The sequence below is a fragment of the Notamacropus eugenii genome, chromosome 5, assembly GCF_028372415.1.
Source record: "Notamacropus eugenii isolate mMacEug1 chromosome 5, mMacEug1.pri_v2, whole genome shotgun sequence".
Lineage (NCBI taxonomy): Eukaryota > Metazoa > Chordata > Mammalia > Diprotodontia > Macropodidae > Notamacropus > Notamacropus eugenii.
In genome coordinates this window covers 215,419,028-215,431,709 of record NC_092876.1, presented here as the reverse complement: position 1 = coordinate 215,431,709, position 12,682 = coordinate 215,419,028, and positions in this window count along the sequence as shown.

Here is a 12,682-nt window from a genome sequence, read left to right as displayed (position 1 = left end):
TATAGATGGACAAAAATTAGGCTCATATATTCAAGAACTGTTATCTCACCGATGTGGGCACGCTTCCTCCAATGACAAAGACAGTAATCTTTGTACTCATTGTCTACTTATACTGTGTGACTCCTATTCATGTTCTTCCATAATTTTATCACTGGGAATCAACTAAGTGGAGAGAGTGCTGGACTCGGACATCTAGGAAGACCTGAATTCAATTCCAGTCTCAAATCCTTGCTGGCTATGTGACGCTAGACAAGTCACTTAACCTCCATCTGCCTCATCATCTTCATTTGTAAAATGGAGATAATAATAGTGCTTACTTCCCAGGGTTGTTATGGCGATAAAATGATATAATCTTTGTAAAGTTCTATATAAATGTTACTTTGCTATCGTTACCTAACATGTTCTGGGCAATCCCCTAATTCTCTTTTCATCATGTCAATGCCAAGAGAATGTGTGGCTCTGTTTATCCCTCCCTTTTACCATATGACTAGCCAATCTCTTCCCCCACCCCAGTCGTATTGTTTTACTCTTTGTATTTGTACCCCCAGCACCTAGCAAAATGCCTGGTATACAGTAAGTAGTTAGAACGGTCACCCGGGTAGTTCAGAGGCATCAAGTTTTTGGAGTATTGTTAGCAAACTGGGAGTTGGGAAACATTTTTTGTTGCCTCTTTTCAGACTTTTAAAAACAATTTTGTCATAGTCTGTTTCTAATCAATGAGACCACAGGAGCCAATTGAAAAATGAACAAGGCATCGCACAGGGTGGGTAGGGCCAGGTTATTACCTTTGTCATCGGAGGAAGTGTGTCCATTCGCATCAATGAGTTCAGAGTTCCACTTGAATATATAAGCCCAATCCTGTCCATCTATAATTTTATAGAGCATTTTATATAGCACACGCTTTATATAGCACTATACAAATATTCTCATTTTGTCCTTATGATAACCCTGGAAGGTAGAAACCTTTGTCATCTTAATTTGTGGATGAGGAATGTAAAGCATACAGGCTAGATCAGAGGTGTCAAGCACATGGTCACTCACACTCCTGAGTGCTGCCAAAACCTGATTAAAATGCAACTGGAAAATATCTGGCAAAATAAAAATAAAACATAGGTAACATTACATTTTAAAATGAAATCAATATGTGGCCCAAAGAGATCCTTATATAGAGATTAGTCACCCCATCTCTATTTGAATCTGACACCCCTGGGCTAGATGACTTATCCAGGGTCATAGAGTTAATAAGTGTCTCAGGCAAGTTTTTAAAGTAGGTCTTTATGTTTTTAAGTCTAGCACTCTAACTACTATACCACATCATATGTCATCTGATCCTTTTAGCCTTTTGAGGTACTGTTATCCCTGCATTACAAATGAAGTAACTGAGGCTGAAGAGAAGTTAATTGACTTGCTCAGAGTCAAATAGTCAATATCTGACAAAATATGTATTTAAACTCAGGTCTTCCTGACTCTACATCCAGTGCTCTATCTATCCACCACATCACCTAGTTATATAAATGTTTGTTGATTGACTGGTTGATTGATAGCATCCTTAGCTCATCTGTAAAATGAGCTCATGTCCTCAGTGCCAAAAACAGAATCAGTCAACCAAGTCTAGGGGGTGGAGGAGGTGGACTGATGTTACTTAAAATAACAATCTTTAATAACTAACTTGTTTATTTTTCAATTGGCTCATTTAGAACCAATTTAAGACAATAAAAAACAAATTCTGGAAAGTTTCCTGATTCCCAGTTTGCTTATTATATTCCATAACCTGATGCTTCTGAACTACTTGTGTGAGACCTTGGGCAAGTCACTTCCCTCTCTGGGTCTCAGTTTTCTCATTTGCAAAATGACATTGGAGTAGACAACATGATCACAAATTTAGAGCTAGATGGGACCTTGGAGATCATCTTCTAGTACAATTCCATTCATTTCATAGATGAGGAAATGAAGGTTTAGAGTGTTATTATGACTTGCCCATGACCATTGAACTGGCAGTAAATAGCAGAGGTAGACTGTGAATACAGGTTCTCTTGATCGAAACCCAGAATGCTTTGCCTTCACACACTACACTGCTCCCCCATCACCCCCTATGATCTCTAGGCTCTCTTCTGGCTCTAAGCTTGTGAGTCAAATGAATAGGGAACAGTACTTAGCTTGTCTCATGTCATTCTGCTTCTGTCCCACCAATTCTGAACAAATTGTCCTGGAATATCTCCTTTATCTTATTCAGAGTTAGGGGAAGGAGCCAACAAGGACAAGACCTGATTTCTCCCCCATTATAAAATCTCTTACTCGATTGACCTGATGTTCCATTCACTTCAGATGAACCAAATACCTCAAAGTGTATACAGCACAGTCTCAATATAATAGCAAAGTTTCCAATGTAATTGTGCTCAACTGGAGTTCCAGAAACCCACAGTCTGAGACACAGTAGAGACAGAGGCAGAGAACAATACACACGACCAAGAACTGCCTCTGATTTCCTGTCAGAGTCACTCATCTCTTTATGCTTTGTGGCTGTCTCAAAAGTGTCAAGAAGGTTCACTAACGAGAATCTTTGTCTCTTTCCATATACTTCCTCTTTTTAGGGTTTCACTTTAAAGGGGTTTCCTACGTTGACTACGAATCTCCTAAGGAAAGATATAAATCCCTTCTTTCCTTAGAAGAAAGCTTCCTTGGAGCTTTCATTTGAAATCTTCACTGAAAATTCTTTATTTTGTTCAATTTATGTTTATCACCTGAAATCTTGAGGTACTTTATAAAAGAAAAAAGCAAAAGTTATATAATACCCATGTGTCTAGCAATCTTCTCTCATTTAAAGCATTTGTAAATGCTGGCAAGTAACAGGGGGTTATTGGGTTAGGTTTAAAATTTGTGACTATACAGAAGTTAGAGCCTCAGCCAATTAAATTCCATAAGAAAAGCATTTATCTTATAAGTTGTTACAAGGCCTAAGGTACGATGCTGGGCATTGGGGGATCCAAAGGAAAAAAAAAAGAAAGAATTCCTGTCCTCAAGGAGTTTACATTCTACTGACAGGATATTTTATATACATATATATATATATATATATATTAATAGTTAATAAGTGTCTCAGGCAAGTTTTGAAGCAGGTCTTTATGTTTCTAAGTCTAGTATTCTATCTACTATACCACATCATATCTCATCTGATCCTTTTAGCCCTTGAGGTAGGTACTGTTACCCCTGCGTTACAAATGAGGTAACTGAGACTGAAGAGAAGTTAATTGGCTTGCCTTGCCCAGGGTATACATATACTGTATACTCATATACATACACACATACATATATACAAATACATGTTATAAATATTATATATACATACATACACATACATATACATATACATACATATACAGTGATGGGATATAACATATATGTTGGTGTAGTTCAGTTGTTTCAGTCATGTATGACTCTGTGACCCCATCTGAGATTTTCTTGGCAAAGATGCTGGAATGGTTTGCTATTTCCTTCTCCAGCTCATTTTACAGATGAAGAAACTGAGGCAAACAGTGCTAAGTGACTTACCCAGAGTCACACAGCTAGTAAGTGCCTGAGGCCAGATTTGAAACACAAAGATGAGTCTTCCTGACTCCAGGTCCAGCACTTTATCCAATGTGCCACCTAGCAGCTCTCTAATATATGTGCAGATAATAAATACTTGGCAAATGTATGCAAATTAGCTACTATCAGTTTCTCGATCCAGAGGTGTTATTTGGTGAAATAGTCATTACTGTCTATGAGAAATAACAACATGGGGGAAAAAAGAAAGCAGAAGACAGAAGGGAAGAAACAGAGGAGAAAGGGGAAGGGCAATTGTGAGGTAGGAGGAGAGAGAGAATAATAGCCTGTATATTTTCCAGTGAATCAAATTATAGTTCCTCCGAATGAGTTATCGGTATTCAAACAAGAGTACAGTACTAATGTAAGCTTCTTGAAGGTAGGGACTACTTTCTATTTTGTCTCTGTATCTCTAACAAAACATACAGTTTTGAAGATAACATGAAATTCATAGGTGCATGGTGTATTAAATGAAGATTCATTGCTTCCTATACAATCTTCTTTTCTGTTCTATTATGTGTGTGTGTGTGTGTGTGTATGTATAAATGGGGTTTTTGGTGTTTAAGTATAAAAGACAATTAGAAGGTAGCACTTGAGCAGAGTTGTAAAAGACTGAAAAATATTCCAAGAAACAAAAAATAAATACGTTTTAAAGCAAGAAGGACAACCTATGCTAAGGTACATAATAGAGTCAATAAGTATTTATTAAACTCTTACAATGTGATGGGTCCCATGTTAAATGTTTATGATATAAAAGAAGCAAAAGCAGAGTCCCTGAACTCAAGCCCACTTTTTGATGGGATGGAGGGGAGACAACATGCAATATGTCTGTATGGGTGCATGTATATAGATATGCATGTATGTATACACACACTCAAGAAATGTTCAATATAAGTTGAAGATTATTTCAAAGAAAAGATATTAACCATGGAGGGATGGGGACAAGAAAGGCTTCCCAGGAAAATGGGATTTGAACCAATTCCTGAGTATAATATGTGAGGAACAAAGATAAAGCTAATTTGGAAGAACTTTTAAGAATGTAGGAAGAGTAATGTATGATCGTGGGAAAGGTAGGTTGGAAGCAGGTGAAAGGCTTTAAAAATCAAAAGAAAGATTATGTTGATCATAGAGGCAACAGTCACAGGAATTTAATGACATGACCAGACCATTAGTTGAGAAAAATTACTTCAGCAGTTGATTGCAAAATGTACTGAAGAAGAGAAGACTTTGAGGAAAGAAATTAATATTGCTTTTGCTGGTCTCAAAAATCGTTAGTGAATCCCAACTGCTTAGCAGGTGAAGTTCCAATTCAATTGTTTGCCATTCTAGGTCCTTTAGAGTCTGAAAGCAACCTATCATCCTGGCCTTATCTCATATTACTCACCTCCCAATGGGCTACTCTCTACCTCCCAAATAAGCTTCATCTACACTTTGCCACCTCAAGGCCTTTGCCCACAGTGTTCTTTTTGCCTGAAATGGCCTCTCTACTCCGATGTACTCATAATTCCTTCCTTTAAGTACAACCCAAATTCTATTCCCTTGTGAAGCTTTCCCTCATCCCCTATCAGTAATTGCTTTCCCCCTGGGATCTCACATAGCATTTTTATATCTCTCCAATGCATTTATTGTATAATATTGAACATTAAAGTTTAACTGTGTTGGTGCCCTCCGTATATTCTAATAATACATTAAGCTCCTGAATCTAAACTTTGTATCATCTTTCCCAGTGTTTTGTTTAATACTCTATATGTGGTAAGCTGAGAGCAGTTTTTGAATTTGAATTTGTCAGTTTGTTGTTTAAGGTGGAAATGATATAGGTAACTTAGGGCAAATTGGCAATATGGCATTAAGGGTTAAATAAAGCATGGGATTTGAAATCAGAAGTTCTGCATTCAAATACTGACTCTACTACTTACTATTTGTGTGTCTTTTAGGTATATCACTTAACCTTTTCATTTATCAAATGAGGAGGTTGAACTAGATGATCTCTAAGGTTCCTTATATCCTATGAGTAACTTTTTAAAAGCATCACTTATTCCTCTACTCAAATCCATACTACAATCCAAGAAAGAAAGGGGACGGGGGGAGAGAAACCCAATACACTTGACAGGAATATTTGTAGCTCTCTTGCTCTCAATTACTGGGATGGGATTTTTAATTTATTTCAGCTTTCCCATTGATTCATATTTCACATATACATCCTAATAGGAGTGGTTTTACTCCTTCCCCTGATATTTGTGCTACCATATTGTGATCTAGTGTGTAGTCATGAAGTCCCAAATCCCTATGACTTTCCTGAGTCCTAAATCTTTTTCTTACTAAATTTCCAGTGGGTAGCTTCCCAACCCCTCTAGAATTCATGTATCAAACCAGAATTTCTCTTCATGCCAGTTATGGTGTGCTGTGATCAGACATGCTCAGCAGGTAAGACCACAAAGAACCATACATCTTAAAAGTTCAAAGTCAAAGTTGCAAGCAAAGCAGCATGAATTCCATGGGACACCCTTGACCTTCAGAATCTTGGATCTTTAACATGTTTTCCCATCATACTTCCATTTGGGGTAAGGGATTTTTTTTTATCCAGAACTAACCTTTACTGTTTATGGTACATTATTATTACATTTTATTATTCCAAAATAATTTTCTAAATTATCTATTTAGTTGTTTCAGTTGCATAATGAGGGGAAGGGGGGAATGAAATAATCATTCATATAGTACCACTATATGCCAGGTACTGTGCTAAGCAAGCTACAAATATTATCTCATTTGCTCCTCACAATAGATGGTGGATGCTGTCATTTTCTCCATTTTACAGTTAAGGAAACTGAGGCAAACAGATTTAAGTGACTTCTCCATGGTCAAATAGCTAGTATCAGGGTTGGATTTGAATTCAGATTTTCCTAACTACAGGTCCATCATTCTACCCACCACACCACCTAACCATACAAAAACTTCATTACATAGTTCTACTGGAATTTCTTCACTTCTTCACCCAAACTGGAAACAAAGTGGGTACCTGTGGATGGTTAGGTAATAGCTGAACAAATTTTGATGAACAAATAGAATAATATGCCATAAGAAATGACATGAATTCACAGAAATATGAAAGGACTTATAAGAAATGATATATTAAGTAAGCAGAATATACAAAATGACTACAATCACGTAAGTCAATCAGGTGTTAACAAATATATATCACGTGCTTGTTACATGCCAGACAATGAGCTACTAAGTGCAAAAGATACAAAGAAAATCAAAAACACTCTCTGCCTTGAAGGAGCTCACAATCTAATGAGGAAAGATAACATGATATGAGTTTCTTGTTCAAGGAATAGCAAAGAGACCAGAGACTGCATAATAGAACCTGTAGAGGTGAATAAAGTATAAGATGACTAGAAATGTAGAAAGAGGCCAAGTCATGAAAGCTAAATAGGATTTTAAATCTGATCCGAGAGATAATCAAGAACCATTTAAGTAACTCTTTTTGAATACAGGAGTGACATGGTCAGACCTTCACTATAAGAAGTTCCTTTGACAGCTAAGTGAAGGTAGCAGTTTCAAAAGAAAGAAGAGGGCATATATGAAAATGATGAGAACATAAAGTCAGCAGGACTTGGCAATTGCTTGGATAACAGGGAATGAGGGTGTGAGGAATTAAGGATGACACATAGGTTGCATGCCTGGGTAATGGGCAAGAAGGTAATATCCTCACAATATTAGGAAAAATACAGAGGGGAAGATGTATGGGGACAGATGAGTTCAGTTTGGAGCATGTTAAGTTTAAGATGTATACAGAACATCTAGTTTGAGATGTCCAATAAGTAATGGGAGATGTGAAACTGGAGGTCAGGAGAGAGGTTAGGGGAATCATCTACATAGAGACTGATAAATGAATCACTAAGAGCTGGTGATATCACTAAGCAATATTCAGAAGGGAAAGCCCTAGGACAGAGTCTTGGTGGACAGACATTGTTAGCATAACCTCAGATGAAGACTCAGCAAAGGAAACTGAGAAGCAGTCATAAAGTTAGGAAATGAATCAAGAGAGAGCAAAATCATAAAACCTAAAGAGAAGAGAGTATCAAGGAAAAGATAGTGATGAATAGTATCAAAGCCTGCAAGAGGTCATGAGGGATAATTGAGAAAGGGCCATTAGACTCAATTAAGAGATGACTGGTAATTTTGCAGAGTAGTTCCCATGGATGATGGAGTTAGAAGCCAGACTTCAGAGAGTTACAAAGACCAAGAGAAGTGGAGATACCAATTAATTATAGACGAACTTCACAAGTTTAGTCATAAATAAGAGTAGAAACACAGGACAACAGTTAGTGAAGATGACCTGGTCAAATGAGAGGGTTTTTTTTAAGGATGAAGGAAATAGGCAATGAGGAAAGATAGAAGGAAAGAAGGATGTATTTTTTAGTGCTTACTATGTGAAAAACACTATGCCAAAAGCTATTATAATATAATATAATCTTGTTTTATCCTCACAACAATCATGGGAGGTAGCTGTTATTTTTATTCCCATTTTCAGTTGAGGAAATTGTGGCAAACAGGTTAAATTTATGTTAAGGTCATTAGTTAGTATTTGAGACTGCATTTGAATTCAGACCTTCTTGACTCCCAGCCCAGTGTCCTATCCTCTAGGAATCAACTATGTATATAAAGGGGTTTGCCTTGGCAAGGACATGGGCTAAGTCTTCATTTGAGACAAGAGTGAAAGAACAGATAATTGAGGGAATGCATCAGAGTGAAATGAGATGAGGAGAAAGGGAGAAGGACCTATTGGCATACAATCTCTTTGTTTTAGTGAAATTAAGAGACAAAGTTGTCAGCTGAGAGGATGGGAGGAGGAGGAGTCATAGGAAATCTGATGGTGGATGAAGAAGTCTGGAAATGTCATTGTAGTAATAGAATTAGATGCAAATATAAATTATCCTCTAGTATTTTAGGAAATTTCTATATGAGAAAGTTATTATCAAGAATATACTCATTTACTCAAATAGTAAATGATTGTTAGCTTAAAGATGCTAGACTCTAAGATAAATGAGGCCAGAGGCCATTTCTTATTCTTCTTCAAGTCATGCACAGTGCCCAGCACAGCATCTTGTACATAGTAGGTACACAACTATATTTCTTGAACTGAATTATATTTATATCTACCCAGGGCTACAAAAAGATTTTCAGATTTGACAAAAGGCATCAACTTGGGCCCTTCAATTTCATCTGGTCACAAAAAAAAAAAGCAGAAATATATGGGTAGATTAGAGTTTTAGGGCTGGTAGGGTATTTAGAGATACATAAAATGAAGTCAAGTTCCCCATTTTACAGATGAGGAAACAGAGGCCCAGTTAAATAAGTCACATAAGGTCCAACAGCTCGCTAATGATAAAGCCTGAGTTAGGACTGAGGGCTATTTCTATTATGCCATGTCAGAACCCCAAAGCATGCACAGAGCTACAATGGAGACCAGTTTATATTGACATGATGGGGGAAATATTCTGTAGTGGAATTTGAAGGGGGAAACCATTAGAACCCCTTAAGGATCATGGCCATGACATATAAAAAAATTAAGCAATGAAATACAGAAGAGACATACAAAATAAATTAAATCTGATAGCTTGATAAATGTAAGAGCTACTAAATAAACTAATAAGATGAAGATACCCTAACTCAATGAAAATTGCTTGAAAAACTGGAAAAAGGAGTTTGGCAAAGTTATTTTTATATAACATCTTGCACAATAGGCACATTAAACTCCAAATAGACACATGACGTAAATATAAAGCCATATGATTTTTTTAAATTAGAGAATAGAAGGAAGTAATTTGCATATCTAAGGGGGGGATTCTTAACTGAATCAGGGATCAAGATGATAATAAAAAACAAAAGACATAGTTGTCAATATGTCAATCATGTACAGTTCAAAAGTTTTTTGCACAAACAAAATCAATACAGCTAGTATTAGAAGAAAAACAATTTAGTGAAAAAAAATCTTTGTAGTAAATATCTCTGATATGGGGCCTGACTTTTAAGACATGTAGATAATACATGCAATTATATAAGAGGAACATTTTTCTAATAAATACTTGGTCAAAAAATATGAACATGATTTTTAAAAGGAGATACAAAACCAATCAACAAGCATATAAAAGAATGATCCAAATTAGTAATAATAAGAGAAATGCAAATTAAAATTTCTGAGGTTTCTCCTCATACCTATTAGATTAACAAGGTGAAAAAAGGGGGGAAATGGTAACCATTCACAGGATTGTGAAAAGGCAGGAATGCTAATGCCATGTTGGTAGATCTATGAATTAGTACAATAATTAGTGGAAACATCTAGAATTATACTATACAAATCATTAAATTATATGTACCCTTTGATGCAGTGGTAGCACTACTAACCACCAACTCAAAGAAGGTCAGAAGTAGAGGGGATAGTCTCAAGCATGCAAACATATAGAGAGCAACATTTTTGTAGTAGCTAATAACTGAAAAGTATATTCCTTTAATTAAGGAACAGATGAACAAATCAGAGCATATGAATTCATTAGATACTATTATGCTCTAAAAAATGATGAACATGAAGAATTCAGACACTATGGAAAGCTTATATGAACTGATGCATAGTATAGAGTAGAACCAGGAGGACAAAGTATATAAAGTGACATAAAGTATCAACATGTGATATAAGAAGTGTATATAAAGAGTATATAAGAAGTGATATAAAGGTAAAAAACAGCAAAATATTTGCAGGAGTCTAATGCAAAAAACCAGTCATAACTTCAGAGACTGATAATGAATACCTCTCTGAGAGAAAAGGTGGAGGACAACAGGTATATATTTTCGAACATAACCAAGAGTTCATTTGTTTGCTTAACTATACTTTTCTATTAAAAGGAAGGTGTCTATTCTGGCAAGGGGAAGAAACTGAGAAGTGATAGTTATGTTTAAAAAGAGAGAATCAATTAAACATGAAAGAAACAGCACTCAACAGTAGGCTTGCAAAATGGAATATGGCATTTATTCCCTATATGTTATAAATGGGGATGAAAAATTCAGATAATATTCTGAACTGGTACTAATGGAAAGATACACTACTTGCGCTTTTTTTTACAGTTTTAGATCAGCATCGAGGTGACATTCAATAAAGTAACCTTTTGGTGAAAGATGGTACATCTTTTACATTAGCTTGAACTATATGAAAGGCACAAAACTTTTTGCTAAAACTAGAATTTTATATATTCATGTCAGTTTTGATCTCTATAAAATAAGCAATATTTAAATTATCACGGTCTATATCTGGCACGATAAAGAAGCTCAGACACTAGAACTCAAAACAATACCAAAAATGACTATGTCCTTTCTTCTATTTCTTAGAAAACAACATGATTTGAAGAATTTTTCACTGAAACCAGACTAGATTACAAAGACAGTTGACTACACATAGAGACAAGAGTTTGACTGGATTCTCTATATAAAAAAAAAATTATCTACTTTGTCCGCCAGGGTTTGAGGTGACCATTAAGGGAAGTCTTCCCTAACTGAGAACCCTTTGAGGACTACAGGTTACACAAATAACTGAATATCAGACAAGATCATCTTGTTAGAAAACCAAGTATTAACCCTTTGACATCACAAAGGAGTGAGCCACTATATTTTCAACTATAGATTCATTTGTTTGTCTTGATGAATGGGAGAAAAAAAATGTCTTAAGAATACAGAGAGGGAAATAGCCAATAGGATATAAGTTTTGGTAATTTTATAAAATGATGGAAATTTCCAAAATCTATGGAAGAAAAATATAGCCATGAGTAAATTATAGTGAGCAAAAATGGCAAACGAGCACATCTTACTTAGATTTGTTTTTTTATTTCCATTAAGGGGTCTAGAAACCTGATAAGCCTTAGTGTTATGAAAAACAGTAACAACAGCAAACTAGCTTAGATTGTAAAACACCAGCTTGCTACTAACTGCCATTCAATTTTTGTCATAGGGGCTATTCAATAAGGTTAAGGCTCATACATTTCACTTCGGACCCTCCATTTAGCATATATAGGAATTGGACAGTTGAAAGGCAATCAGTGATTTTGTTCTTTAAACCAGCAGATTCCTCCCTGAAAATAGCACTGACTCATAAAAGCAGGCAAAGTTTTGAGTGTCAATCAGTATCTGACCAGGTGGCGTTTTAAGTATGGTGAACATACGTGCCAGATTTTCTGGGACGGTCCTGATTTCAAGAAAAGAAAGTAGACTTTAAACAAGGCTTTGGCAAAAGGACTATCCTTTGTCAGACCAGGTGTCCTGATTTTTTTGGTTGGAAAAATGTGGCCACTGTACTTTACAAGGAAATGATGAGGATTTGGATTTGTACTGTAGCAACCTAGGAGCAAATTACAGTCCGAGTTACCTGGTTTTATGGCCAGGGAAGCTAGGAGAAGTCCTAACGCTCACCTTCCCCAATGCATACTGTTAAATTGTCATGCAAGCTTGTAAACAGGAGCCTCCATCAGTTACCTCAGAGTGGTTTGAACAAACTAACATCATAACAAGAGTGTTTATGGAAAAATGCTTAAGCATTGAAGCAGAAAGGGCTTAGCACTGATCAGACCTCTCTTCCACCTTTATTCTTCACTGTTCACATTGAAATGCAAATATCAGCGCAGGGTTTCCACTGGCGTGCCACTCACAAATTGAAAAGCAGTTTTTATCTATGCAAATGTAAGCATGGTAATTGAAGTTAATCAATCAATGCTAGCTTTCACTAAAACCTTGAACATGATTGAATAAAGTAATTATCATTCAGCAGAAAATGATGAAGTTGTAGACAGCATGAACCTTATTAAAGGAGGATTTTGAGTCACAATGGCTTAATTTAGCTAACAGCCCAGCCTTAGCCTAAGCAACACACTACTCTCGCTGTCTAGAATTGTTTTATGATTAAAAAAAAAAGAGGGGGATGGGGGAGGGGAAATAAGGTAGGGGCAAGGGCAAAGGAGAATTTTTTTTTTTTACAGTGTGGGATTAGTAAAAAGTACTTGTTACACTACAAAGGATAAGCCACAATTAACATCCTTCTTTACTCTAAATAGATCAG